Genomic DNA, 27176 nt, shown 5'->3' on the forward strand with positions numbered 1-27176 from the left:
TTGAAATAATGGGATTAAAAGGGGAGATCCCTTCAGAAAGACAGAAACAATAGCAAAGACAAAAAACACTTTTGGAATCTGCTTTTAGTCAACACATAAGGAAAGGGTGCACCGGTCCTGGAAATACTGCAATACCAGGTCAATGCGTGGAGTGGACAGAGCAAGCTCTATTTCCATCTCCCTGTTCTAAAAATCCATTTAATATATGGTCCCCAGATAGGGGACGTATCAGATATTAAACTGATAAGAACAGATACTACACTTGATCTTAGCCAAAAGGCCGAGAAGCGATAACCCGAACGGGCCGCGCGTTGCCCGAGCCTGCCCGATACTGCTGTTCAGCCCTTGCAGCGATTCAGCCTACTTCTAGGCAATTCCATGGGGCCCTGCAGGCTCACACACTCACAGCTACACGGGAGGTGAATAAAGGCCGGAGAGGAAGCCAGACAGGATTTGCTTCTTTTGCTTGCACCACAATGCAGTGCTGAAAGAGGAGGAATCTACATAAAAACGCCTTCCTGGCAACGCCCAAATGCCCTGCTGCCATGCAGATAAACACTGGCAGCGGCAGCAAGTGCATGCCCACAGCCACCCCTTGTTCCTTCACACCTTGTATCAGCTGTAATCCAGTCCAGTCCAGTGCTGCCTGCTGAGCAGCACTGACCAACACTGCCTGGGCCCAGGCTTTTATCTCTGAGGCCCCATTATGATGTCAGAAAGCTGGCTCTGGAATCCTGAGGGCTCCACTATGACACGTGCAAAGTTCCGTCTGAACTTTATATAAGACGGTGAGGCTCAGTCAGTCACTCAGTGTTGCCTGAGAGGGCAACACTGCAACAGCCGGCCGCCAGGCTGTCTTTTTTTTGCACAGCTAGTTGCCTCCAGGAGGCCACAAGAGGGAGACAAGGGACTGCAAAATGGAAAATAGGCATCCACCAACTTTACAGACAACTTCTCCTTGCTCCTACAACCTCCATCCTTGCACAGTTTGTTATTCTTCTAGGTAACATAGTAACAAATCCAAATTGCTGCTCTCTTTGTAGGCAAGCAAGGCTTTGTTGCAACTGCAATTCTTACTTCTTCTTGAAATGTAGGGACGACAGTACATTCCATCACATCCATCTAGTGTACACAGGTAGGTCCATTGTGGCGGGCAGGCGAGCGGGCGGGCTGCTTTATTGGCTGTTTGCTGTTCCCCTACTCCACTCCACTATTTGACTGTTGTGCTGCATCAATCAATCAATCAATCAATCAATCAATCAATCAATCAATCAATCAGTGGCTGGCTCAGGTGCAGCTCTTTAACTTACCTAAAAGGGAGGGCGGAGAGAAGACAAGGAAGGTGAATGAGGTGTTCCAATGTGAAATGCCGGAAACACAGAAACACAGACGACACACAACAAGAGGTGGCAATCTATTCATTAATTGCATTTAATCAATGAGCTCATTATCACTCATGCATTGTCCAACAGGTGTTGAAATAATGGGATTAAAAGGGGAGATCCCTTCAGAAAGACAGAAACAATAGCAAAGACAAAAAACACTTTTGGAATCTGCTTTTAGTCAACACATAAGGAAAGGGTGCACCGGTCCTGGAAATACTGCAATACCAGGTCAATGCGTGGAGTGGACAGAGCAAGCTCTATTTCCATCTCCCTGTTCTAAAAATCCATTTAATATATGGTCCCCAGATAGGGGACGTATCAGATATTAAACTGATAAGAACAGATACTACACTTGATCTTAGCCAAAAGGCCGAGAAGCGATAACCCGAACGGGCCGCGCGTTGCCCGAGCCTGCCCGATACTGCTGTTCAGCCCTTGCAGCGATTCAGCCTACTTCTAGGCAATTCCATGGGGCCCTGCAGGCTCACACACTCACAGCTACACGGGAGGTGAATAAAGGCCGGAGAGGAAGCCAGACAGGATTTGCTTATTTTGCTTGCACCACAATGCAGTGCTGAAAGAGGAGGAATCTACATAAAAACACCTTCCTGGCAACGCCCAAATGCCCTGCTGCCATGCAGATAAACACTGGCAGCGGCAGCAAGTGCATGCCCACAGCCACCCCTTGTTCCTTCACACCTTGTATCAGCTGTAATCCAGTCCAGTCCAGTGCTGCCTGCTGAGCAGCACTGACCAACACTGCCTGGGCCCAGGCTTTTATCTCTGAGGCCCCATTATGATGTCAGAAAGCTGGCTCTGGAATCCTGAGGGCTCCACTATGACACGTGCAAAGTTCCGTCTGAACTTTATATAAGACGGTGAGGCTCAGTCAGTCACTCAGTGTTGCCTGAGAGGGCAACACTGCAACAGCCGGCCGCCAGGCTGTCTTTTTTTTGCACAGCTAGTTGCCTCCAGGAGGCCACAAGAGGGAGACAAGGGACTGCAAAATGGAAAATAGGCATCCACCAACTTTACAGACAACTTCTCCTTGCTCCTACAACCTCCATCCTTGCACAGTTTGTTATTCTTCTAGGTAACATAGTAACAAATCCAAATTGCTGCTCTCTTTGTAGGCAAGCAAGGCTTTGTTGCAACTGCAATTCTTACTTCTTCTTGAAATGTAGGGACGACAGTACATTCCATCACATCCATCTAGTGTACACAGGTAGGTCCATTGTGGCGGGCAGGCGAGCGGGCGGGCTGCTTTATTGGCTGTTTGCTGTTCCCCTACTCCACTCCACTATTTGACTGTTGTGCTGCATCAATCAATCAATCAATCAATCAATCAATCAATCAATCAATCAATCAATCAATCAATCAGTGGCTGGCTCAGGTGCAGCTCTTTAACTTACCTAAAAGGGAGGGCGGAGAGAAGACAAGGAAGGTGAATGAGGTGTTCCAATGTGAAATGCCGGAAACACAGAAACACAGACGACACACAACAAGAGGTGGCAATCTATTCATTAATTGCATTTAATCAATGAGCTCATTATCACTCATGCATTGTCCAACAGGTGTTGAAATAATGGGATTAAAAGGGGAGATCCCTTCAGAAAGACAGAAACAATAGCAAAGACAAAAAACACTTTTGGAATCTGCTTTTAGTCAACACATAAGGAAAGGGTGCACCGGTCCTGGAAATACTGCAATACCAGGTCAATGCGTGGAGTGGACAGAGCAAGCTCTATTTCCATCTCCCTGTTCTAAAAATCCATTTAATATATGGTCCCCAGATAGGGGACGTATCAGATATTAAACTGATAAGAACAGATACTACACTTGATCTTAGCCAAAAGGCCGAGAAGCGATAACCCGAACGGGCCGCGCGTTGCCCGAGCCTGCCCGATACTGCTGTTCAGCCCTTGCAGCGATTCAGCCTACTTCTAGGCAATTCCATGGGGCCCTGCAGGCTCACACACTCACAGCTACACGGGAGGTGAATAAAGGCCGGAGAGGAAGCCAGACAGGATTTGCTTCTTTTGCTTGCACCACAATGCAGTGCTGAAAGAGGAGGAATCTACATAAAAACGCCTTCCTGGCAACGCCCAAATGCCCTGCTGCCATGCAAATAAACACTGGCAGCGGCAGCAAGTGCATGCCCACAGCCACCCCTTGTTCCTTCACACCTTGTATCAGCTGTAATCCAGTCCAGTCCAGTGCTGCCTGCTGAGCAGCACTGACCAACACTGCCTGGGCCCAGGCTTTTATCTCTGAGGCCCCATTATGATGTCAGAAAGCTGGCTCTGGAATCCTGAGGGCTCCACTATGACACGTGCAAAGTTCCGTCTGAACTTTATATAAGACGGTGAGGCTCAGTCAGTCACTCAGTGTTGCCTGAGAGGGCAACACTGCAACAGCCGGCCGCCAGGCTGTCTTTTTTTTGCACAGCTAGTTGCCTCCAGGAGGCCACAAGAGGGAGACAAGGGACTGCAAAATGGAAAATAGGCATCCACCAACTTTACAGACAACTTCTCCTTGCTCCTACAACCTCCATCCTTGCACAGTTTGTTATTCTTCTAGGTAACATAGTAACAAATCCAAATTGCTGCTCTCTTTGTAGGCAAGCAAGGCTTTGTTGCAACTGCAATTCTTACTTCTTCTTGAAATGTAGGGACGACAGTACATTCCATCACATCCATCTAGTGTACACAGGTAGGTCCATTGTGGCGGGCAGGCGAGCGGGCGGGCTGCTTTATTGGCTGTTTGCTGTTCCCCTACTCCACTCCACTATTTGACTGTTGTGCTGCATCAATCAATCAATCAATCAATCAATCAATCAATCAATCAGTGGCTGGCTCAGGTGCAGCTCTTTAACTTACCTAAAAGGGAGGGCGGAGAGAAGACAAGGAAGGTGAATGAGGTGTTCCAATGTGAAATGCCGGAAACACAGAAACACAGACGACACACAACAAGAGGTGGCAATCTATTCATTAATTGCATTTAATCAATGAGCTCATTATCACTCATGCATTGTCCAACAGGTGTTGAAATAATGGGATTAAAAGGGGAGATCCCTTCAGAAAGACAGAAACAATAGCAAAGACAAAAAACACTTTTGGAATCTGCTTTTAGTCAGCACATAAGGAAAGGGTGCACCGGTCCTGGAAATACTGCAATACCAGGTCAATGCGTGGAGTGGACAGAGCAAGCTCTATTTCCATCTCCCTGTTCTAAAAATCCATTTAATATATGGTCCCCAGATAGGGGACGTATCAGATATTAAACTGATAAGAACAGATACTACACTTGATCTTAGCCAAAAGGCCGAGAAGCGATAACCCGAACGGGCCGCGCGTTGCCCGAGCCTGCCCGATACTGCTGTTCAGCCCTTGCAGCGATTCAGCCTACTTCTAGGCAATTCCATGGGGCCCTGCAGGCTCACACACTCACAGCTACACGGGAGGTGAATAAAGGCCGGAGAGGAAGCCAGACAGGATTTGCTTCTTTTGCTTGCACCACAATGCAGTGCTGAAAGAGGAGGAATCTACATAAAAACGCCTTCCTGGCAACGCCCAAATGCCCTGCTGCCATGCAGATAAACACTGGCAGCGGCAGCAAGTGCATGCCCACAGCCACCCCTTGTTCCTTCACACCTTGTATCAGCTGTAATCCAGTCCAGTCCAGTGCTGCCTGCTGAGCAGCACTGACCAACACTGCCTGGGCCCAGGCTTTTATCTCTGAGGCCCCATTATGATGTCAGAAAGCTGGCTCTGGAATCCTGAGGGCTCCACTATGACACGTGCAAAGTTCCGTCTGAACTTTATATAAGACGGTGAGGCTCAGTCAGTCACTCAGTGTTGCCTGAGAGGGCAACACTGCAACAGCCGGCCGCCAGGCTGTCTTTTTTTTGCACAGCTAGTTGCCTCCAGGAGGCCACAAGAGGGAGACAAGGGACTGCAAAATGGAAAATAGGCATCCACCAACTTTACAGACAACTTCTCCTTGCTCCTACAACCTCCATCCTTGCACAGTTTGTTATTCTTCTAGGTAACATAGTAACAAATCCAAATTGCTGCTCTCTTTGTAGGCAAGCAAGGCTTTGTTGCAACTGCAATTCTTACTTCTTCTTGAAATGTAGGGACGACAGTACATTCCATCACATCCATCTAGTGTACACAGGTAGGTCCATTGTGGCGGGCAGGCGAGCGGGCGGGCTGCTTTATTGGCTGTTTGCTGTTCCCCTACTCCACTCCACTATTTGACTGTTGTGCTGCATCAATCAATCAATCAATCAATCAATCAATCAATCAATCAATCAATCAATCAATCAGTGGCTGGCTCAGGTGCAGCTCTTTAACTTACCTAAAAGGGAGGGCGGAGAGAAGACAAGGAAGGTGAATGAGGTGTTCCAATGTGAAATGCCGGAAACACAGAAACACAGACGACACACAACAAGAGGTGGCAATCTATTCATTAATTGCATTTAATCAATGAGCTCATTATCACTCATGCATTGTCCAACAGGTGTTGAAATAATGGGATTAAAAGGGGAGATCCCTTCAGAAAGACAGAAACAATAGCAAAGACAAAAAACACTTTTGGAATCTGCTTTTAGTCAACACATAAGGAAAGGGTGCACCGGTCCTGGAAATACTGCAATACCAGGTCAATGCGTGGAGTGGACAGAGCAAGCTCTATTTCCATCTCCCTGTTCTAAAAATCCATTTAATATATGGTCCCCAGATAGGGGACGTATCAGATATTAAACTGATAAGAACAGATACTACACTTGATCTTAGCCAAAAGGCCGAGAAGCGATAACCCGAACGGGCCGCGCGTTGCCCGAGCCTGCCCGATACTGCTGTTCAGCCCTTGCAGCGATTCAGCCTACTTCTAGGCAATTCCATGGGGCCCTGCAGGCTCACACACTCACAGCTACACGGGAGGTGAATAAAGGCCGGAGAGGAAGCCAGACAGGATTTGCTTCTTTTGCTTGCACCACAATGCAGTGCTGAAAGAGGAGGAATCTACATAAAAACGCCTTCCTGGCAACGCCCAAATGCCCTGCTGCCATGCAGATAAACACTGGCAGCGGCAGCAAGTGCATGCCCACAGCCACCCCTTGTTCCTTCACACCTTGTATCAGCTGTAATCCAGTCCAGTCCAGTGCTGCCTGCTGAGCAGCACTGACCAACACTGCCTGGGCCCAGGCTTTTATCTCTGAGGCCCCATTATGATGTCAGAAAGCTGGCTCTGGAATCCTGAGGGCTCCACTATGACACGTGCAAAGTTCCGTCTGAACTTTATATAAGACGGTGAGGCTCAGTCAGTCACTCAGTGTTGCCTGAGAGGGCAACACTGCAACAGCCGGCCGCCAGGCTGTCTTTTTTTTGCACAGCTAGTTGCCTCCAGGAGGCCACAAGAGGGAAACAAGGGACTGCAAAATGGAAAATAGGCATCCACCAACTTTACAGACAACTTCTCCTTGCTCCTACAACCTCCATCCTTGCACAGTTTGTTATTCTTCTAGGTAACATAGTAACAAATCCAAATTGCTGCTCTCTTTGTAGGCAAGCAAGGCTTTGTTGCAACTGCAATTCTTACTTCTTCTTGAAATGTAGGGACGACAGTACATTCCATCACATCCATCTAGTGTACACAGGTAGGTCCATTGTGGCGGGCAGGCGAGCGGGCGGGCTGCTTTATTGGCTGTTTGCTGTTCCCCTACTCCACTCCACTATTTGACTGTTGTGCTGCATCAATCAATCAATCAATCAATCAATCAATCAATCAATCAATCAATCAGTGGCTGGCTCAGGTGCAGCTCTTTAACTTACCTAAAAGGGAGGGCGGAGAGAAGACAAGGAAGGTGAATGAGGTGTTCCAATGTGAAATGCCGGAAACACAGAAACACAGACGACACACAACAAGAGGTGGCAATCTATTCATTAATTGCATTTAATCAATGAGCTCATTATCACTCATGCATTGTCCAACAGGTGTTGAAATAATGGGATTAAAAGGGGAGATCCCTTCAGAAAGACAGAAACAATAGCAAAGACAAAAAACACTTTTGGAATCTGCTTTTAGTCAACACATAAGGAAAGGGTGCACCGGTCCTGGAAATACTGCAATACCAGGTCAATGCGTGGAGTGGACAGAGCAAGCTCTATTTCCATCTCCCTGTTCTAAAAATCCATTTAATATATGGTCCCCAGATAGGGGACGTATCAGATATTAAACTGATAAGAACAGATACTACACTTGATCTTAGCCAAAAGGCCGAGAAGCGATAACCCGAACGGGCCGCGCGTTGCCCGAGCCTGCCCGATACTGCTGTTCAGCCCTTGCAGCGATTCAGCCTACTTCTAGGCAATTCCATGGGGCCCTGCAGGCTCACACACTCACAGCTACACGGGAGGTGAATAAAGGCCGGAGAGGAAGCCAGACAGGATTTGCTTCTTTTGCTTGCACCACAATGCAGTGCTGAAAGAGGAGGAATCTACATAAAAACGCCTTCCTGGCAACGCCCAAATGCCCTGCTGCCATGCAAATAAACACTGGCAGCGGCAGCAAGTGCATGCCCACAGCCACCCCTTGTTCCTTCACACCTTGTATCAGCTGTAATCCAGTCCAGTCCAGTGCTGCCTGCTGAGCAGCACTGACCAACACTGCCTGGGCCCAGGCTTTTATCTCTGAGGCCCCATTATGATGTCAGAAAGCTGGCTCTGGAATCCTGAGGGCTCCACTATGACACGTGCAAAGTTCCGTCTGAACTTTATATAAGACGGTGAGGCTCAGTCAGTCACTCAGTGTTGCCTGAGAGGGCAACACTGCAACAGCCGGCCGCCAGGCTGTCTTTTTTTTGCACAGCTAGTTGCCTCCAGGAGGCCACAAGAGGGAGACAAGGGACTGCAAAATGGAAAATAGGCATCCACCAACTTTACAGACAACTTCTCCTTGCTCCTACAACCTCCATCCTTGCACAGTTTGTTATTCTTCTAGGTAACATAGTAACAAATCCAAATTGCTGCTCTCTTTGTAGGCAAGCAAGGCTTTGTTGCAACTGCAATTCTTACTTCTTCTTGAAATGTAGGGACGACAGTACATTCCATCACATCCATCTAGTGTACACAGGTAGGTCCATTGTGGCGGGCAGGCGAGCGGGCGGGCTGCTTTATTGGCTGTTTGCTGTTCCCCTACTCCACTCCACTATTTGACTGTTGTGCTGCATCAATCAATCAATCAATCAATCAATCAATCAATCAATCAATCAGTGGCTGGCTCAGGTGCAGCTCTTTAACTTACCTAAAAGGGAGGGCGGAGAGAAGACAAGGAAGGTGAATGAGGTGTTCCAATGTGAAATGCCGGAAACACAGAAACACAGACGACACACAACAAGAGGTGGCAATCTATTCATTAATTGCATTTAATCAATGAGCTCATTATCACTCATGCATTGTCCAACAGGTGTTGAAATAATGGGATTAAAAGGGGAGATCCCTTCAGAAAGACAGAAACAATAGCAAAGACAAAAAACACTTTTGGAATCTGCTTTTAGTCAGCACATAAGGAAAGGGTGCACCGGTCCTGGAAATACTGCAATACCAGGTCAATGCGTGGAGTGGACAGAGCAAGCTCTATTTCCATCTCCCTGTTCTAAAAATCCATTTAATATATGGTCCCCAGATAGGGGACGTATCAGATATTAAACTGATAAGAACAGATACTACACTTGATCTTAGCCAAAAGGCCGAGAAGCGATAACCCGAACGGGCCGCGCGTTGCCCGAGCCTGCCCGATACTGCTGTTCAGCCCTTGCAGCGATTCAGCCTACTTCTAGGCAATTCCATGGGGCCCTGCAGGCTCACACACTCACAGCTACACGGGAGGTGAATAAAGGCCGGAGAGGAAGCCAGACAGGATTTGCTTCTTTTGCTTGCACCACAATGCAGTGCTGAAAGAGGAGGAATCTACATAAAAACGCCTTCCTGGCAACGCCCAAATGCCCTGCTGCCATGCAGATAAACACTGGCAGCGGCAGCAAGTGCATGCCCACAGCCACCCCTTGTTCCTTCACACCTTGTATCAGCTGTAATCCAGTCCAGTCCAGTGCTGCCTGCTGAGCAGCACTGACCAACACTGCCTGGGCCCAGGCTTTTATCTCTGAGGCCCCATTATGATGTCAGAAAGCTGGCTCTGGAATCCTGAGGGCTCCACTATGACACGTGCAAAGTTCCGTCTGAACTTTATATAAGACGGTGAGGCTCAGTCAGTCACTCAGTGTTGCCTGAGAGGGCAACACTGCAACAGCCGGCCGCCAGGCTGTCTTTTTTTTGCACAGCTAGTTGCCTCCAGGAGGCCACAAGAGGGAGACAAGGGACTGCAAAATGGAAAATAGGCATCCACCAACTTTACAGACAACTTCTCCTTGCTCCTACAACCTCCATCCTTGCACAGTTTGTTATTCTTCTAGGTAACATAGTAACAAATCCAAATTGCTGCTCTCTTTGTAGGCAAGCAAGGCTTTGTTGCAACTGCAATTCTTACTTCTTCTTGAAATGTAGGGACGACAGTACATTCCATCACATCCATCTAGTGTACACAGGTAGGTCCATTGTGGCGGGCAGGCGAGCGGGCGGGCTGCTTTATTGGCTGTTTGCTGTTCCCCTACTCCACTCCACTATTTGACTGTTGTGCTGCATCAATCAATCAATCAATCAATCAATCAATCAATCAATCAATCAGTGGCTGGCTCAGGTGCAGCTCTTTAACTTACCTAAAAGGGAGGGCGGAGAGAAGACAAGGAAGGTGAATGAGGTGTTCCAATGTGAAATGCCGGAAACACAGAAACACAGACGACACACAACAAGAGGTGGCAATCTATTCATTAATTGCATTTAATCAATGAGCTCATTATCACTCATGCATTGTCCAACAGGTGTTGAAATAATGGGATTAAAAGGGGAGATCCCTTCAGAAAGACAGAAACAATAGCAAAGACAAAAAACACTTGGAATCTGCTTTTAGTCAACACATAAGGAAAGGGTGCACCGGTCCTGGAAATACTGCAATACCAGGTCAATGCGTGGAGTGGACAGAGCAAGCTCTATTTCCATCTCCCTGTTCTAAAAATCCATTTAATATATGGTCCCCAGATAGGGGACGTATCAGATATTAAACTGATAAGAACAGATACTACACTTGATCTTAGCCAAAAGGCCGAGAAGCGATAACCCGAACGGGCCGCGCGTTGCCCGAGCCTGCCCGATACTGCTGTTCAGCCCTTGCAGCGATTCAGCCTACTTCTAGGCAATTCCATGGGGCCCTGCAGGCTCACACACTCACAGCTACACGGGAGGTGAATAAAGGCCGGAGAGGAAGCCAGACAGGATTTGCTTCTTTTGCTTGCACCACAATGCAGTGCTGAAAGAGGAGGAATCTACATAAAAACGCCTTCCTGGCAACGCCCAAATGCCCTGCTGCCATGCAGATAAACACTGGCAGCGGCAGCAAGTGCATGCCCACAGCCACCCCTTGTTCCTTCACACCTTGTATCAGCTGTAATCCAGTCCAGTCCAGTGCTGCCTGCTGAGCAGCACTGACCAACACTGCCTGGGCCCAGGCTTTTATCTCTGAGGCCCCATTATGATGTCAGAAAGCTGGCTCTGGAATCCTGAGGGCTCCACTATGACACGTGCAAAGTTCCGTCTGAACTTTATATAAGACGGTGAGGCTCAGTCAGTCACTCAGTGTTGCCTGAGAGGGCAACACTGCAACAGCCGGCCGCCAGGCTGTCTTTTTTTTGCACAGCTAGTTGCCTCCAGGAGGCCACAAGAGGGAGACAAGGGACTGCAAAATGGAAAATAGGCATCCACCAACTTTACAGACAACTTCTCCTTGCTCCTACAACCTCCATCCTTGCACAGTTTGTTATTCTTCTAGGTAACATAGTAACAAATCCAAATTGCTGCTCTCTTTGTAGGCAAGCAAGGCTTTGTTGCAACTGCAATTCTTACTTCTTCTTGAAATGTAGGGACGACAGTACATTCCATCACATCCATCTAGTGTACACAGGTAGGTCCATTGTGGCGGGCAGGCGAGCGGGCGGGCTGCTTTATTGGCTGTTTGCTGTTCCCCTACTCCACTCCACTATTTGACTGTTGTGCTGCATCAATCAATCAATCAATCAATCAATCAATCAATCAATCAGTGGCTGGCTCAGGTGCAGCTCTTTAACTTACCTAAAAGGGAGGGCGGAGAGAAGACAAGGAAGGTGAATGAGGTGTTCCAATGTGAAATGCCGGAAACACAGAAACACAGACGACACACAACAAGAGGTGGCAATCTATTCATTAATTGCATTTAATCAATGAGCTCATTATCACTCATGCATTGTCCAACAGGTGTTGAAATAATGGGATTAAAAGGGGAGATCCCTTCAGAAAGACAGAAACAATAGCAAAGACAAAAAACACTTTTGGAATCTGCTTTTAGTCAACACATAAGGAAAGGGTGCACCGGTCCTGGAAATACTGCAATACCAGGTCAATGCGTGGAGTGGACAGAGCAAGCTCTATTTCCATCTCCCTGTTCTAAAAATCCATTTAATATATGGTCCCCAGATAGGGGACGTATCAGATATTAAACTGATAAGAACAGATACTACACTTGATCTTAGCCAAAAGGCCGAGAAGCGATAACCCGAACGGGCCGCGCGTTGCCCGAGCCTGCCCGATACTGCTGTTCAGCCCTTGCAGCGATTCAGCCTACTTCTAGGCAATTCCATGGGGCCCTGCAGGCTCACACACTCACAGCTACACGGGAGGTGAATAAAGGCCGGAGAGGAAGCCAGACAGGATTTGCTTCTTTTGCTTGCACCACAATGCAGTGCTGAAAGAGGAGGAATCTACATAAAAACGCCTTCCTGGCAACGCCCAAATGCCCTGCTGCCATGCAAATAAACACTGGCAGCGGCAGCAAGTGCATGCCCACAGCCACCCCTTGTTCCTTCACACCTTGTATCAGCTGTAATCCAGTCCAGTCCAGTGCTGCCTGCTGAGCAGCACTGACCAACACTGCCTGGGCCCAGGCTTTTATCTCTGAGGCCCCATTATGATGTCAGAAAGCTGGCTCTGGAATCCTGAGGGCTCCACTATGACACGTGCAAAGTTCCGTCTGAACTTTATATAAGACGGTGAGGCTCAGTCAGTCACTCAGTGTTGCCTGAGAGGGCAACACTGCAACAGCCGGCCGCCAGGCTGTCTTTTTTTTGCACAGCTAGTTGCCTCCAGGAGGCCACAAGAGGGAGACAAGGGACTGCAAAATGGAAAATAGGCATCCACCAACTTTACAGACAACTTCTCCTTGCTCCTACAACCTCCATCCTTGCACAGTTTGTTATTCTTCTAGGTAACATAGTAACAAATCCAAATTGCTGCTCTCTTTGTAGGCAAGCAAGGCTTTGTTGCAACTGCAATTCTTACTTCTTCTTGAAATGTAGGGACGACAGTACATTCCATCACATCCATCTAGTGTACACAGGTAGGTCCATTGTGGCGGGCAGGCGAGCGGGCGGGCTGCTTTATTGGCTGTTTGCTGTTCCCCTACTCCACTCCACTATTTGACTGTTGTGCTGCATCAATCAATCAATCAATCAATCAATCAATCAATCAATCAGTGGCTGGCTCAGGTGCAGCTCTTTAACTTACCTAAAAGGGAGGGCGGAGAGAAGACAAGGAAGGTGAATGAGGTGTTCCAATGTGAAATGCCGGAAACACAGAAACACAGACGACACACAACAAGAGGTGGCAATCTATTCATTAATTGCATTTAATCAATGAGCTCATTATCACTCATGCATTGTCCAACAGGTGTTGAAATAATGGGATTAAAAGGGGAGATCCCTTCAGAAAGACAGAAACAATAGCAAAGACAAAAAACACTTTTGGAATCTGCTTTTAGTCAGCACATAAGGAAAGGGTGCACCGGTCCTGGAAATACTGCAATACCAGGTCAATGCGTGGAGTGGACAGAGCAAGCTCTATTTCCATCTCCCTGTTCTAAAAATCCATTTAATATATGGTCCCCAGATAGGGGACGTATCAGATATTAAACTGATAAGAACAGATACTACACTTGATCTTAGCCAAAAGGCCGAGAAGCGATAACCCGAACGGGCCGCGCGTTGCCCGAGCCTGCCCGATACTGCTGTTCAGCCCTTGCAGCGATTCAGCCTACTTCTAGGCAATTCCATGGGGCCCTGCAGGCTCACACACTCACAGCTACACGGGAGGTGAATAAAGGCCGGAGAGGAAGCCAGACAGGATTTGCTTCTTTTGCTTGCACCACAATGCAGTGCTGAAAGAGGAGGAATCTACATAAAAACGCCTTCCTGGCAACGCCCAAATGCCCTGCTGCCATGCAGATAAACACTGGCAGCGGCAGCAAGTGCATGCCCACAGCCACCCCTTGTTCCTTCACACCTTGTATCAGCTGTAATCCAGTCCAGTCCAGTGCTGCCTGCTGAGCAGCACTGACCAACACTGCCTGGGCCCAGGCTTTTATCTCTGAGGCCCCATTATGATGTCAGAAAGCTGGCTCTGGAATCCTGAGGGCTCCACTATGACACGTGCAAAGTTCCGTCTGAACTTTATATAAGACGGTGAGGCTCAGTCAGTCACTCAGTGTTGCCTGAGAGGGCAACACTGCAACAGCCGGCCGCCAGGCTGTCTTTTTTTTGCACAGCTAGTTGCCTCCAGGAGGCCACAAGAGGGAGACAAGGGACTGCAAAATGGAAAATAGGCATCCACCAACTTTACAGACAACTTCTCCTTGCTCCTACAACCTCCATCCTTGCACAGTTTGTTATTCTTCTAGGTAACATAGTAACAAATCCAAATTGCTGCTCTCTTTGTAGGCAAGCAAGGCTTTGTTGCAACTGCAATTCTTACTTCTTCTTGAAATGTAGGGACGACAGTACATTCCATCACATCCATCTAGTGTACACAGGTAGGTCCATTGTGGCGGGCAGGCGAGCGGGCGGGCTGCTTTATTGGCTGTTTGCTGTTCCCCTACTCCACTCCACTATTTGACTGTTGTGCTGCATCAATCAATCAATCAATCAATCAATCAATCAATCAATCAATCAATCAATCAATCAGTGGCTGGCTCAGGTGCAGCTCTTTAACTTACCTAAAAGGGAGGGCGGAGAGAAGACAAGGAAGGTGAATGAGGTGTTCCAATGTGAAATGCCGGAAACACAGAAACACAGACGACACACAACAAGAGGTGGCAATCTATTCATTAATTGCATTTAATCAATGAGCTCATTATCACTCATGCATTGTCCAACAGGTGTTGAAATAATGGGATTAAAAGGGGAGATCCCTTCAGAAAGACAGAAACAATAGCAAAGACAAAAAACACTTTTGGAATCTGCTTTTAGTCAACACATAAGGAAAGGGTGCACCGGTCCTGGAAATACTGCAATACCAGGTCAATGCGTGGAGTGGACAGAGCAAGCTCTATTTCCATCTCCCTGTTCTAAAAATCCATTTAATATATGGTCCCCAGATAGGGGACGTATCAGATATTAAACTGATAAGAACAGATACTACACTTGATCTTAGCCAAAAGGCCGAGAAGCGATAACCCAAACGGGCCGCGCGTTGCCCGAGCCTGCCCGATACTGCTGTTCAGCCCTTGCAGCGATTCAGCCTACTTCTAGGCAATTCCATGGGGCCCTGCAGGCTCACACACTCACAGCTACACGGGAGGTGAATAAAGGCCGGAGAGGAAGCCAGACAGGATTTGCTTCTTTTGCTTGCACCACAATGCAGTGCTGAAAGAGGAGGAATCTACATAAAAACGCCTTCCTGGCAACGCCCAAATGCCCTGCTGCCATGCAGATAAACACTGGCAGCGGCAGCAAGTGCATGCCCACAGCCACCCCTTGTTCCTTCACACCTTGTATCAGCTGTAATCCAGTCCAGTCCAGTGCTGCCTGCTGAGCAGCACTGACCAACACTGCCTGGGCCCAGGCTTTTATCTCTGAGGCCCCATTATGATGTCAGAAAGCTGGCTCTGGAATCCTGAGGGCTCCACTATGACACGTGCAAAGTTCCGTCTGAACTTTATATAAGACGGTGAGGCTCAGTCAGTCACTCAGTGTTGCCTGAGAGGGCAACACTGCAACAGCCGGCCGCCAGGCTGTCTTTTTTTTGCACAGCTAGTTGCCTCCAGGAGGCCACAAGAGGGAGACAAGGGACTGCAAAATGGAAAATAGGCATCCACCAACTTTACAGACAACTTCTCCTTGCTCCTACAACCTCCATCCTTGCACAGTTTGTTATTCTTCTAGGTAACATAGTAACAAATCCAAATTGCTGCTCTCTTTGTAGGCAAGCAAGGCTTTGTTGCAACTGCAATTCTTACTTCTTCTTGAAATGTAGGGACGACAGTACATTCCATCACATCCATCTAGTGTACACAGGTAGGTCCATTGTGGCGGGCAGGCGAGCGGGCGGGCTGCTTTATTGGCTGTTTGCTGTTCCCCTACTCCACTCCACTATTTGACTGTTGTGCTGCATCAATCAATCAATCAATCAATCAATCAATCAATCAGTGGCTGGCTCAGGTGCAGCTCTTTAACTTACCTAAAAGGGAGGGCGGAGAGAAGACAAGGAAGGTGAATGAGGTGTTCCAATGTGAAATGCCGGAAACACAGAAACACAGACGACACACAACAAGAGGTGGCAATCTATTCATTAATTGCATTTAATCAATGAGCTCATTATCACTCATGCATTGTCCAACAGGTGTTGAAATAATGGGATTAAAAGGGGAGATCCCTTCAGAAAGACAGAGACAATAGCAAAGACAAAAAACACTTTTGGAATCTGCTTTTAGTCAACACATAAGGAAAGGGTGCACCGGTCCTGGAAATACTGCAATACCAGGTCAATGCGTGGAGTGGACAGAGCAAGCTCTATTTCCATCTCCCTGTTCTAAAAATCCATTTAATATATGGTCCCCAGATAGGGGACGTATCAGATATTAAACTGATAAGAACAGATACTACACTTGATCTTAGCCAAAAGGCCGAGAAGCGATAACCCGAACGGGCCGCGCGTTGCCCGAGCCTGCCCGATACTGCTGTTCAGCCCTTGCAGCGATTCAGCCTACTTCTAGGCAATTCCATGGGGCCCTGCAGGCTCACACACTCACAGCTACACGGGAGGTGAATAAAGGCCGGAGAGGAAGCCAGACAGGATTTGCTTCTTTTGCTTGCACCACAATGCAGTGCTGAAAGAGGAGGAATCTACATAAAAACGCCTTCCTGGCAACGCCCAAATGCCCTGCTGCCATGCAGATAAACACTGGCAGCGGCAGCAAGTGCATGCCCACAGCCACCCCTTGTTCCTTCACACCTTGTATCAGCTGTAATCCAGTCCAGTCCAGTGCTGCCTGCTGAGCAGCACTGACCAACACTGCCTGGGCCCAGGCTTTTATCTCTGAGGCCCCATTATGATGTCAGAAAGCTGGCTCTGGAATCCTGAGGGCTCCACTATGACACGTGCAAAGTTCCGTCTGAACTTTATATAAGACGGTGAGGCTCAGTCAGTCACTCAGTGTTGCCTGAGAGGGCAACACTGCAACAGCCGGCCGCCAGGCTGTCTTTTTTTTGCACAGCTAGTTGCCTCCAGGAGGCCACAAGAGGGAGACAAGGGACTGCAAAATGGAAAATAGGCATCCACCAACTTTACAGACAACTTCTCCTTGCTCCTACAACCTCCATCCTTGCACAGTTTGTTATTCTTCTAGGTAACATAGTAACAAATCCAAATTGCTGCTCTCTTTGTAGGCAAGCAAGGCTTTGTTGCAACTGCAATTCTTACTTCTTCTTGAAATGTAGGGACGACAGTACATTCCATCACATCCATCTAGTGTACACAGGTAGGTCCATTGTGGCGGGCAGGCGAGCGGGCGGGCTGCTTTATTGGCTGTTTGCTGTTCCCCTACTCCACTCCACTATTTGACTGTTGTGCTGCATCAATCAATCAATCAATCAATCAATCAATCAATCAATCAATCAATCAATCAATCAGTGGCTGGCTCAGGTGCAGCTCTTTAACTTACCTAAAAGGGAGGGCGGAGAGAAGACAAGGAAGGTGAATGAGGTGTTCCAATGTGAAATGCCGGAAACACAGAAACACAGACGACACACAACAAGAGGTGGCAATCTATTCATTAATTGCATTTAATCAATGAGCTCATTATCACTCATGCATTGTCCAACAGGTGTTGAAATAATGGGATTAAAAGGGGAGATCCCTTCAGAAAGACAGAAACAATAGCAAAGACAAAAAACACTTTTGGAATCTGCTTTTAGTCAACACATAAGGAAAGGGTGCACCGGTCCTGGAAATACTGCAATACCAGGTCAATGCGTGGAGTGGACAGAGCAAGCTCTATTTCCATCTCCCTGTTCTAAAAATCCATTTAATATATGGTCCCCAGATAGGGGACGTATCAGATATTAAACTGATAAGAACAGATACTACACTTGATCTTAGCCAAAAGGCCGAGAAGCGATAACCCGAACGGGCCGCGCGTTGCCCGAGCCTGCCCGATACTGCTGTTCAGCCCTTGCAGCGATTCAGCCTACTTCTAGGCAATTCCATGGGGCCCTGCAGGCTCACACACTCACAGCTACACGGGAGGTGAATAAAGGCCGGAGAGGAAGCCAGACAGGATTTGCTTCTTTTGCTTGCACCACAATGCAGTGCTGAAAGAGGAGGAATCTACATAAAAACGCCTTCCTGGCAACGCCCAAATGCCCTGCTGCCATGCAGATAAACACTGGCAGCGGCAGCAAGTGCATGCCCACAGCCACCCCTTGTTCCTTCACACCTTGTATCAGCTGTAATCCAGTCCAGTCCAGTGCTGCCTGCTGAGCAGCACTGACCAACACTGCCTGGGCCCAGGCTTTTATCTCTGAGGCCCCATTATGATGTCAGAAAGCTGGCTCTGGAATCCTGAGGGCTCCACTATGACACGTGCAAAGTTCCGTCTGAACTTTATATAAGACGGTGAGGCTCAGTCAGTCACTCAGTGTTGCCTGAGAGGGCAACACTGCAACAGCCGGCCGCCAGGCTGTCTTTTTTTTTGCACAGCTAGTTGCCTCCAGGAGGCCACAAGAGGGAGACAAGGGACTGCAAAATGGAAAATAGGCATCCACCAACTTTACAGACAACTTCTCCTTGCTCCTACAACCTCCATCCTTGCACAGTTTGTTATTCTTCTAGGTAACATAGTAACAAATCCAAATTGCTGCTCTCTTTGTAGGCAAGCAAGGCTTTGTTGCAACTGCAATTCTTACTTCTTCTTGAAATGTAGGGACGACAGTACATTCCATCACATCCATCTAGTGTACACAGGTAGGTCCATTGTGGCGGGCAGGCGAGCGGGCGGGCTGCTTTATTGGCTGTTTGCTGTTCCCCTACTCCACTCCACTATTTGACTGTTGTGCTGCATCAATCAATCAATCAATCAATCAATCAATCAATCAATCAGTGGCTGGCTCAGGTGCAGCTCTTTAACTTACCTAAAAGGGAGGGCGGAGAGAAGACAAGGAAGGTGAATGAGGTGTTCCAATGTGAAATGCCGGAAACACAGAAACACAGACGACACACAACAAGAGGTGGCAATCTATTCATTAATTGCATTTAATCAATGAGCTCATTATCACTCATGCATTGTCCAACAGGTGTTGAAATAATGGGATTAAAAGGGGAGATCCCTTCAGAAAGACAGAAACAATAGCAAAGACAAAAAACACTTTTGGAATCTGCTTTTAGTCAACACATAAGGAAAGGGTGCACCGGTCCTGGAAATACTGCAATACCAGGTCAATGCGTGGAGTGGACAGAGCAAGCTCTATTTCCATCTCCCTGTTCTAAAAATCCATTTAATATATGGTCCCCAGATAGGGGACGTATCAGATATTAAACTGATAAGAACAGATACTACACTTGATCTTAGCCAAAAGGCCGAGAAGCGATAACCCGAACGGGCCGCGCGTTGCCCGAGCCTGCCCGATACTGCTGTTCAGCCCTTGCAGCGATTCAGCCTACTTCTAGGCAATTCCATGGGGCCCTGCAGGCTCACACACTCACAGCTACACGGGAGGTGAATAAAGGCCGGAGAGGAAGCCAGACAGGATTTGCTTCTTTTGCTTGCACCACAATGCAGTGCTGAAAGAGGAGGAATCTACATAAAAACGCCTTCCTGGCAACGCCCAAATGCCCTGCTGCCATGCAGATAAACACTGGCAGCGGCAGCAAGTGCATGCCCACAGCCACCCCTTGTTCCTTCACACCTTGTATCAGCTGTAATCCAGTCCAGTCCAGTGCTGCCTGCTGAGCAGCACTGACCAACACTGCCTGGGCCCAGGCTTTTATCTCTGAGGCCCCATTATGATGTCAGAAAGCTGGCTCTGGAATCCTGAGGGCTCCACTATGACACGTGCAAAGTTCCGTCTGAACTTTATATAAGACGGTGAGGCTCAGTCAGTCACTCAGTGTTGCCTGAGAGGGCAACACTGCAACAGCCGGCCGCCAGGCTGTCTTTTTTTTGCACAGCTAGTTGCCTCCAGGAGGCCACAAGAGGGAGACAAGGGACTGCAAAATGGAAAATAGGCATCCACCAACTTTACAGACAACTTCTCCTTGCTCCTACAACCTCCATCCTTGCACAGTTTGTTATTCTTCTAGGTAACATAGTAACAAATCCAAATTGCTGCTCTCTTTGTAGGCAAGCAAGGCTTTGTTGCAACTGCAATTCTTACTTCTTCTTGAAATGTAGGGACGACAGTACATTCCATCACATCCATCTAGTGTACACAGGTAGGTCCATTGTGGCGGGCAGGCGAGCGGGCGGGCTGCTTTATTGGCTGTTTGCTGTTCCCCTACTCCACTCCACTATTTGACTGTTGTGCTGCATCAATCAATCAATCAATCAATCAATCAATCAATCAATCAATCAATCAATCAATCAATCAATCAGTGGCTGGCTCAGGTGCAGCTCTTTAACTTACCTAAAAGGGAGGGCGGAGAGAAGACAAGGAAGGTGAATGAGGTGTTCCAATGTGAAATGCCGGAAACACAGAAACACAGACGACACACAACAAGAGGTGGCAATCTATTCATTAATTGCATTTAATCAATGAGCTCATTATCACTCATGCATTGTCCAACAGGTGTTGAAATAATGGGATTAAAAGGGGAGATCCCTTCAGCAAGACAGAAACAATAGCAAATACAAAAAACACTTTTGGAATCTGCTTTTAGTCAACACATAAGGAAAGGGTGCACCGGTCCTGGAAATACTGCAATACCAGGTCAATGCGTGGAGTGGACAGAGCAAGCTCTATTTCCATCTCCCTGTTCTAAAAATCCATTTAATATATGGTCCCCAGATAGGGGACGTATCAGATATTAAACTGATAAGAACAGATACTACACTTGATCTTAGCCAAAAGGCCGAGAAGCGATAACCCGAACGGGCCGCGCGTTGCCCGAGCCTGCCCGATACTGCTGTTCAGCCCTTGCAGCGATTCAGCCTACTTCTAGGCAATTCCATGGGGCCCTGCAGGCTCACACACTCACAGCTACACGGGAGGTGAATAAAGGCCGGAGAGGAAGCCAGACAGGATTTGCTTCTTTTGCTTGCACCACAATGCAGTGCTGAAAGAGGAGGAATCTACATAAAAACGCCTTCCTGGCAACGCCCAAATGCCCTGCTGCCATGCAGATAAACACTGGCAGCGGCAGCAAGTGCATGCCCACAGCCACCCCTTGTTCCTTCACACCTTGTATCAGCTGTAATCCAGTCCAGTCCAGTGCTGCCTGCTGAGCAGCACTGACCAACACTGCCTGGGCCCAGGCTTTTATCTCTGAGGCCCCATTATGATGTCAGAAAGCTGGCTCTGGAATCCTGAGGGCTCCACTATGACACGTGCAAAGTTCTGTCTGAACTTTATATAAGACGGTGAGGCTCAGTCAGTCACTCAGTGTTGCCTGAGAGGGCAACACTGCAACAGCCGGCCGCCAGGCTGTCTTTTTTTTGCACAGCTAGTTGCCTCCAGGAGGCCACAAGAGGGAGACAAGGGACTGCAAAATGGAAAATAGGCATCCACCAACTTTACAGACAACTTCTCCTTGCTCCTACAACCTCCATCCTTGCACAGTTTGTTATTCTTCTAGGTAACATAGTAACAAATCCAAATTGCTGCTCTCTTTGTAGGCAAGCAAGGCTTTGTTGCAACTGCAATTCTTACTTCTTCTTGAAATGTAGGGACGACAGTACATTCCATCACATCCATCTAGTGTACACAGGTAGGTCCATTGTGGCGGGCAGGCGAGCGGGCGGGCTGCTTTATTGGCTGTTTGCTGTTCCCCTACTCCACTCCACTATTTGACTGTTGTGCTGCATCAATCAATCAATCAATCAATCAATCAATCAATCAATCAATCAATCAATCAATCAATCAATCAATCAATCAATCAGTGGCTGGCTCAGGTGCAGCTCTTTAACTTACCTAAAAGGGAGGGCGGAGAGAAGACAAGGAAGGTGAATGAGGTGTTCCAATGTGAAATGCCGGAAACACAGAAACACAGACGACACACAACAAGAGGTGGCAATCTATTCATTAATTGCATTTAATCAATGAGCTCATTATCACTCATGCATTGTCCAACAGGTGTTGAAATAATGGGATTAAAAGGGGAGATCCCTTCAGAAAGACAGAAACAATAGCAAAGACAAAAAACACTTTTGGAATCTGCTTTTAGTCAACACATAAGGAAAGGGTGCACCGGTCCTGGAAATACTGCAATACCAGGTCAATGCGTGGAGTGGACAGAGCAAGCTCTATTTCCATCTCCCTGTTCTAAAAATCCATTTAATATATGGTCCCCAGATAGGGGACGTATCAGATATTAAACTGATAAGAACAGATACTACACTTGATCTTAGCCAAAAGGCCGAGAAGCGATAACCCGAACGGGCCGCGCGTTGCCCGAGCCTGCCCGATACTGCTGTTCAGCCCTTGCAGCGATTCAGCCTACTTCTAGGCAATTCCATGGGGCCCTGCAGGCTCACACACTCACAGCTACACGGGAGGTGAATAAAGGCCGGAGAGGAAGCCAGACAGGATTTGCTTCTTTTGCTTGCACCACAATGCAGTGCTGAAAGAGGAGGAATCTACATAAAAACGCCTTCCTGGCAACGCCCAAATGCCCTGCTGCCATGCAGATAAACACTGGCAGCGGCAGCAAGTGCATGCCCACAGCCACCCCTTGTTCCTTCACACCTTGTATCAGCTGTAATCCAGTCCAGTCCAGTGCTGCCTGCTGAGCAGCACTGACCAACACTGCCTGGGCCCAGGCTTTTATCTCTGAGGCCCCATTATGATGTCAGAAAGCTGGCTCTGGAATCCTGAGGGCTCCACTATGACACGTGCAAAGTTCCGTCTGAACTTTATATAAGACGGTGAGGCTCAGTCAGTCACTCAGTGTTGCCTGAGAGGGCAACACTGCAACAGCCGGCCGCCAGGCTGTCTTTTTTTTGCACAGCTAGTTGCCTCCAGGAGGCCACAAGAGGGAGACAAGGGACTGCAAAATGGAAAATAGGCATCCACCAACTTTACAGACAACTTCTCCTTGCTCCTACAACCTCCATCCTTGCACAGTTTGTTATTCTTCTAGGTAACATAGTAACAAATCCAAATTGCTGCTCTCTTTGTAGGCAAGCAAGGCTTTGTTGCAACTGCAATTCTTACTTCTTCTTGAAATGTAGGGACGACAGTACATTCCATCACATCCATCTAGTGTACACAGGTAGGTCCATTGTGGCGGGCAGGCGAGCGGGCGGGCTGCTTTATTGGCTGTTTGCTGTTCCCCTACTCCACTCCACTATTTGACTGTTGTGCTGCATCAATCAATCAATCAATCAATCAATCAATCAATCAATCAATCAATCAATCAGTGGCTGGCTCAGGTGCAGCTCTTTAACTTACCTAAAAGGGAGGGCGGAGAGAAGACAAGGAAGGTGAATGAGGTGTTCCAATGTGAAATGCCGGAAACACAGAAACACAGACGACACACAACAAGAGGTGGCAATCTATTCATTAATTGCATTTAATCAATGAGCTCATTATCACTCATGCATTGTCCAACAGGTGTTGAAATAATGGGATTAAAAGGGGAGATCCCTTCAGCAAGACAGAAACAATAGCAAATACAAAAAACACTTTTGGAATCTGCTTTTAGTCAACACATAAGGAAAGGGTGCACCGGTCCTGGAAATACTGCAATACCAGGTCAATGCGTGGAGTGGACAGAGCAAGCTCTATTTCCATCTCCCTGTTCTAAAAATCCATTTAATATATGGTCCCCAGATAGGGGACGTATCAGATATTAAACTGATAAGAACAGATACTACACTTGATCTTAGCCAAAAGGCCGAGAAGCGATAACCCGAACGGGCCGCGCGTTGCCCGAGCCTGCCCGATACTGCTGTTCAGCCCTTGCAGCGATTCAGCCTACTTCTAGGCAATTCCATGGGGCCCTGCAGGCTCACACACTCACAGCTACACGGGAGGTGAATAAAGGCCGGAGAGGAAGCCAGACAGGATTTGCTTCTTTTGCTTGCACCACAATGCAGTGCTGAAAGAGGAGGAATCTACATAAAAACGCCTTCCTGGCAACGCCCAAATGCCCTGCTGCCATGCAGATAAACACTGGCAGCGGCAGCAAGTGCATGCCCACAGCCACCCCTTGTTTCCTTCACACCTTGTATCAGCTGTAATCCAGTCCAGTCCAGTGCTGCCTGCTGAGCAGCACTGACCAACACTGCCTGGGCCCAGGCTTTTATCTCTGAGGCCCCATTATGATGTCAGAAAGCTGGCTCTGGAATCCTGAGGGCTCCACTATGACACGTGCAAAGTTCTGTCTGAACTTTATATAAGACGGTGAGGCTCAGTCAGTCACTCAGTGTTGCCTGAGAGGGCAACACTGCAACAGCCGGCCGCCAGGCTGTCTTTTTTTTGCACAGCTAGTTGCCTCCAGGAGGCCACAAGAGGGAGACAAGGGACTGCAAAATGGAAAATAGGCATCCACCAACTTTACAGACAACTTCTCCTTGCTCCTACAACCTCCATCCTTGCACAGTTTGTTATTCTTCTAGGTAACATAGTAACAAATCCAAATTGCTGCTCTCTTTGTAGGCAAGCAAGGCTTTGTTGCAACTGCAATTCTTACTTCTTCTTGAAATGTAGGGACGACAGTACATTCCATCACATCCATCTAGTGTACACAGGTAGGTCCATTGTGGCGGGCAGGCGAGCGGGCGGGCTGCTTTATTGGCTGTTTGCTGTTCCCCTACTCCACTCCACTATTTGACTGTTGTGCTGCATCAATCAATCAATCAATCAATCAATCAATCAATCAATCAATCAATCAATCAATCAATCAGTGGCTGGCTCAGGTGCAGCTCTTTAACTTACCTAAAAGGGAGGGCGGAGAGAAGACAAGGAAGGTGAATGAGGTGTTCCAATGTGAAATGCCGGAAACACAGAAACACAGACGACACACAACAAGAGGTGGCAATCTATTCATTAATTGCATTTAATCAATGAGCTCATTATCACTCATGCATTGTCCAACAGGTGTTGAAATAATGGGATTAAAAGGGGAGATCCCTTCAGAAAGACAGAAACAATAGCAAAGACAAAAAACACTTTTGGAATCTGCTTTTAGTCAACACATAAGGAAAGGGTGCACCGGTCCTGGAAATACTGCAATACCAGGTCAATGCGTGGAGTGGACAGAGCAAGCTCTATTTCCATCTCCCTGTTCTAAAAATCCATTTAATATATGGTCCCCAGATAGGGGACGTATCAGATATTAAACTGATAAGAACAGATACTACACTTGATCTTAGCCAAAAGGCCGAGAAGCGATAACCCGAACGGGCCGCGCGTTGCCCGAGCCTGCCCGATACTGCTGTTCAGCCCTTGCAGCGATTCAGCCTACTTCTAGGCAATTCCATGGGGCCCTGCAGGCTCACACACTCACAGCTACACGGGAGGTGAATAAAGGCCGGAGAGGAAGCCAGACAGGATTTGCTTCTTTTGCTTGCACCACAATGCAGTGCTGAAAGAGGAGGAATCTACATAAAAACGCCTTCCTGGCAACGCCCAAATGCCCTGCTGCCATGCAGATAAACACTGGCAGCGGCAGCAAGTGCATGCCCACAGCCACCCCTTGTTCCTTCACACCTTGTATCAGCTGTAATCCAGTCCAGTCCAGTGCTGCCTGCTGAGCAGCACTGACCAACACTGCCTGGGCCCAGGCTTTTATCTCTGAGGCCCCATTATGATGTCAGAAAGCTGGCTCTGGAATCCTGAGGGCTCCACTATGACACGTGCAAAGTTCCGTCTGAACTTTATATAAGACGGTGAGGCTCAGTCAGTCACTCAGTGTTGCCTGAGAGGGCAACACTGCAACAGCCGGCCGCCAGGCTGTCTTTTTTTTGCACAGCTAGTTGCCTCCAGGAGGCCACAAGAGGGAGACAAGGGACTGCAAAATGGAAAATAGGCATCCACCAACTTTACAGACAACTTCTCCTTGCTCCTACAACCTCCATCCTTGCACAGTTTGTTATTCTTCTAGGTAACATAGTAACAAATCCAAATTGCTGCTCTCTTTGTAGGCAAGCAAGGCTTTGTTGCAACTGCAATTCTTACTTCTTCTTGAAATGTAGGGACGACAGTACATTCCATCACATCCATCTAGTGTACACAGGTAGGTCCATTGTGGCGGGCAGGCGAGCGGGCGGGCTGCTTTATTGGCTGTTTGCTGTTCCCCTACTCCACTCCACTATTTGACTGTTGTGCTGCATCAATCAATCAATCAATCAATCAATCAATCAATCAATCAATCAATCAATCAATCAATCAATTAGTGGCTGGCTCAGGTGCAGCTCTTTAACTTACCTAAAAGGGAGGGCGGAGAGAAGACAAGGAAGGTGAATGAGGTGTTCCAATGTGAAATGCCGGAAACACAGAAACACAGACGACACACAACAAGAGGTGGCAATCTATTCATTAATTGCATTTAATCAATGAGCTCATTATCACTCATGCATTGTCCAACAGGTGTTGAAATAATGGGATTAAAAGGGGAGATCCCTTCAGAAAGACAGAAACAATAGCAAAGACAAAAAACACTTTTGGAATCTGCTTTTAGTCAACACATAAGGAAAGGGTGCACCGGTCCTGGAAATACTGCAATACCAGGTCAATGCGTGGAGTGGACAGAGCAAGCTCTATTTCCATCTCCCTGTTCTAAAAATCCATTTAATATATGGTCCCCAGATAGGGGACGTATCAGATATTAAACTGATAAGAACAGATACTACACTTGATCTTAGCCAAAAGGCCGAGAAGCGATAACCCGAACGGGCCGCGCGTTGCCCGAGCCTGCCCGATACTGCTGTTCAGCCCTTGCAGCGATTCAGCCTACTTCTAGGCAATTCCATGGGGCCCTGCAGGCTCACACACTCACAGCTACACGGGAGGTGAATAAAGGCCGGAGAGGAAGCCAGACAGGATTTGCTTCTTTTGCTTGCACCACAATGCAGTGCTGAAAGAGGAGGAATCTACATAAAAACGCCTTCCTGGCAACGCCCAAAAGCCCTGCTGCCGTGCAGATAAACACTGGCAGC

The 27176-nt window shown here is 47.8% G+C and overlaps 19 non-coding genes across 19 annotated transcripts; all 19 read right to left on the reverse strand.

Annotated features, from left to right (window-relative positions):
- Positions 1-101: 101 nt before the first annotated feature.
- LOC142690170 (U2 spliceosomal RNA) lies at positions 102-292 on the reverse strand. The gene has a single exon (XR_012858972.1). It is a non-coding gene; the product is annotated as a U2 spliceosomal RNA (small nuclear RNA).
- A 1284-nt stretch (positions 293-1576) lies between these two features.
- Positions 1577-1767, reverse strand: LOC142690182 (U2 spliceosomal RNA). Its single transcript, XR_012858983.1, has one exon. It is a non-coding gene; the product is annotated as a U2 spliceosomal RNA (small nuclear RNA).
- Positions 1768-3063: 1296 nt separating this feature from the next.
- Positions 3064-3254, reverse strand: LOC142690194 (U2 spliceosomal RNA). The gene has a single exon (XR_012858994.1). It is a non-coding gene; the product is annotated as a U2 spliceosomal RNA (small nuclear RNA).
- A 1276-nt stretch (positions 3255-4530) lies between these two features.
- On the reverse strand, positions 4531-4721 carry LOC142690206 (U2 spliceosomal RNA). The gene has a single exon (XR_012859005.1). It is a non-coding gene; the product is annotated as a U2 spliceosomal RNA (small nuclear RNA).
- A 1292-nt stretch (positions 4722-6013) lies between these two features.
- LOC142690219 (U2 spliceosomal RNA) lies at positions 6014-6204 on the reverse strand. Its single transcript, XR_012859016.1, has one exon. It is a non-coding gene; the product is annotated as a U2 spliceosomal RNA (small nuclear RNA).
- A 1284-nt stretch (positions 6205-7488) lies between these two features.
- On the reverse strand, positions 7489-7679 carry LOC142690231 (U2 spliceosomal RNA). The gene has a single exon (XR_012859027.1). It is a non-coding gene; the product is annotated as a U2 spliceosomal RNA (small nuclear RNA).
- Positions 7680-8959: 1280 nt separating this feature from the next.
- Positions 8960-9150, reverse strand: LOC142690244 (U2 spliceosomal RNA). The gene has a single exon (XR_012859038.1). It is a non-coding gene; the product is annotated as a U2 spliceosomal RNA (small nuclear RNA).
- A 1278-nt stretch (positions 9151-10428) lies between these two features.
- On the reverse strand, positions 10429-10619 carry LOC142690256 (U2 spliceosomal RNA). The gene has a single exon (XR_012859049.1). It is a non-coding gene; the product is annotated as a U2 spliceosomal RNA (small nuclear RNA).
- Positions 10620-11895: 1276 nt separating this feature from the next.
- Positions 11896-12086, reverse strand: LOC142690268 (U2 spliceosomal RNA). Its single transcript, XR_012859060.1, has one exon. It is a non-coding gene; the product is annotated as a U2 spliceosomal RNA (small nuclear RNA).
- Positions 12087-13362: 1276 nt separating this feature from the next.
- Positions 13363-13553, reverse strand: LOC142690280 (U2 spliceosomal RNA). The gene has a single exon (XR_012859071.1). It is a non-coding gene; the product is annotated as a U2 spliceosomal RNA (small nuclear RNA).
- Positions 13554-14845: 1292 nt separating this feature from the next.
- LOC142690293 (U2 spliceosomal RNA) lies at positions 14846-15036 on the reverse strand. Its single transcript, XR_012859083.1, has one exon. It is a non-coding gene; the product is annotated as a U2 spliceosomal RNA (small nuclear RNA).
- Positions 15037-16308: 1272 nt separating this feature from the next.
- On the reverse strand, positions 16309-16499 carry LOC142690305 (U2 spliceosomal RNA). The gene has a single exon (XR_012859094.1). It is a non-coding gene; the product is annotated as a U2 spliceosomal RNA (small nuclear RNA).
- A 1292-nt stretch (positions 16500-17791) lies between these two features.
- On the reverse strand, positions 17792-17982 carry LOC142690317 (U2 spliceosomal RNA). Its single transcript, XR_012859105.1, has one exon. It is a non-coding gene; the product is annotated as a U2 spliceosomal RNA (small nuclear RNA).
- A 1277-nt stretch (positions 17983-19259) lies between these two features.
- LOC142690330 (U2 spliceosomal RNA) lies at positions 19260-19450 on the reverse strand. The gene has a single exon (XR_012859116.1). It is a non-coding gene; the product is annotated as a U2 spliceosomal RNA (small nuclear RNA).
- Positions 19451-20750: 1300 nt separating this feature from the next.
- Positions 20751-20941, reverse strand: LOC142690342 (U2 spliceosomal RNA). The gene has a single exon (XR_012859127.1). It is a non-coding gene; the product is annotated as a U2 spliceosomal RNA (small nuclear RNA).
- Positions 20942-22253: 1312 nt separating this feature from the next.
- Positions 22254-22444, reverse strand: LOC142690354 (U2 spliceosomal RNA). Its single transcript, XR_012859138.1, has one exon. It is a non-coding gene; the product is annotated as a U2 spliceosomal RNA (small nuclear RNA).
- Positions 22445-23732: 1288 nt separating this feature from the next.
- On the reverse strand, positions 23733-23923 carry LOC142690365 (U2 spliceosomal RNA). Its single transcript, XR_012859145.1, has one exon. It is a non-coding gene; the product is annotated as a U2 spliceosomal RNA (small nuclear RNA).
- A 1297-nt stretch (positions 23924-25220) lies between these two features.
- LOC142690366 (U2 spliceosomal RNA) lies at positions 25221-25411 on the reverse strand. Its single transcript, XR_012859146.1, has one exon. It is a non-coding gene; the product is annotated as a U2 spliceosomal RNA (small nuclear RNA).
- Positions 25412-26711: 1300 nt separating this feature from the next.
- On the reverse strand, positions 26712-26902 carry LOC142690367 (U2 spliceosomal RNA). Its single transcript, XR_012859147.1, has one exon. It is a non-coding gene; the product is annotated as a U2 spliceosomal RNA (small nuclear RNA).
- Between the last annotated feature and the right edge of the window lie 274 nt (positions 26903-27176).

The sequence above is a fragment of the Rhinoderma darwinii genome (assembly GCF_050947455.1).
Source record: "Rhinoderma darwinii isolate aRhiDar2 chromosome 5 unlocalized genomic scaffold, aRhiDar2.hap1 SUPER_5_unloc_33, whole genome shotgun sequence".
NCBI classification, from domain to species: Eukaryota; Metazoa; Chordata; class Amphibia; order Anura; family Rhinodermatidae; genus Rhinoderma; species Rhinoderma darwinii.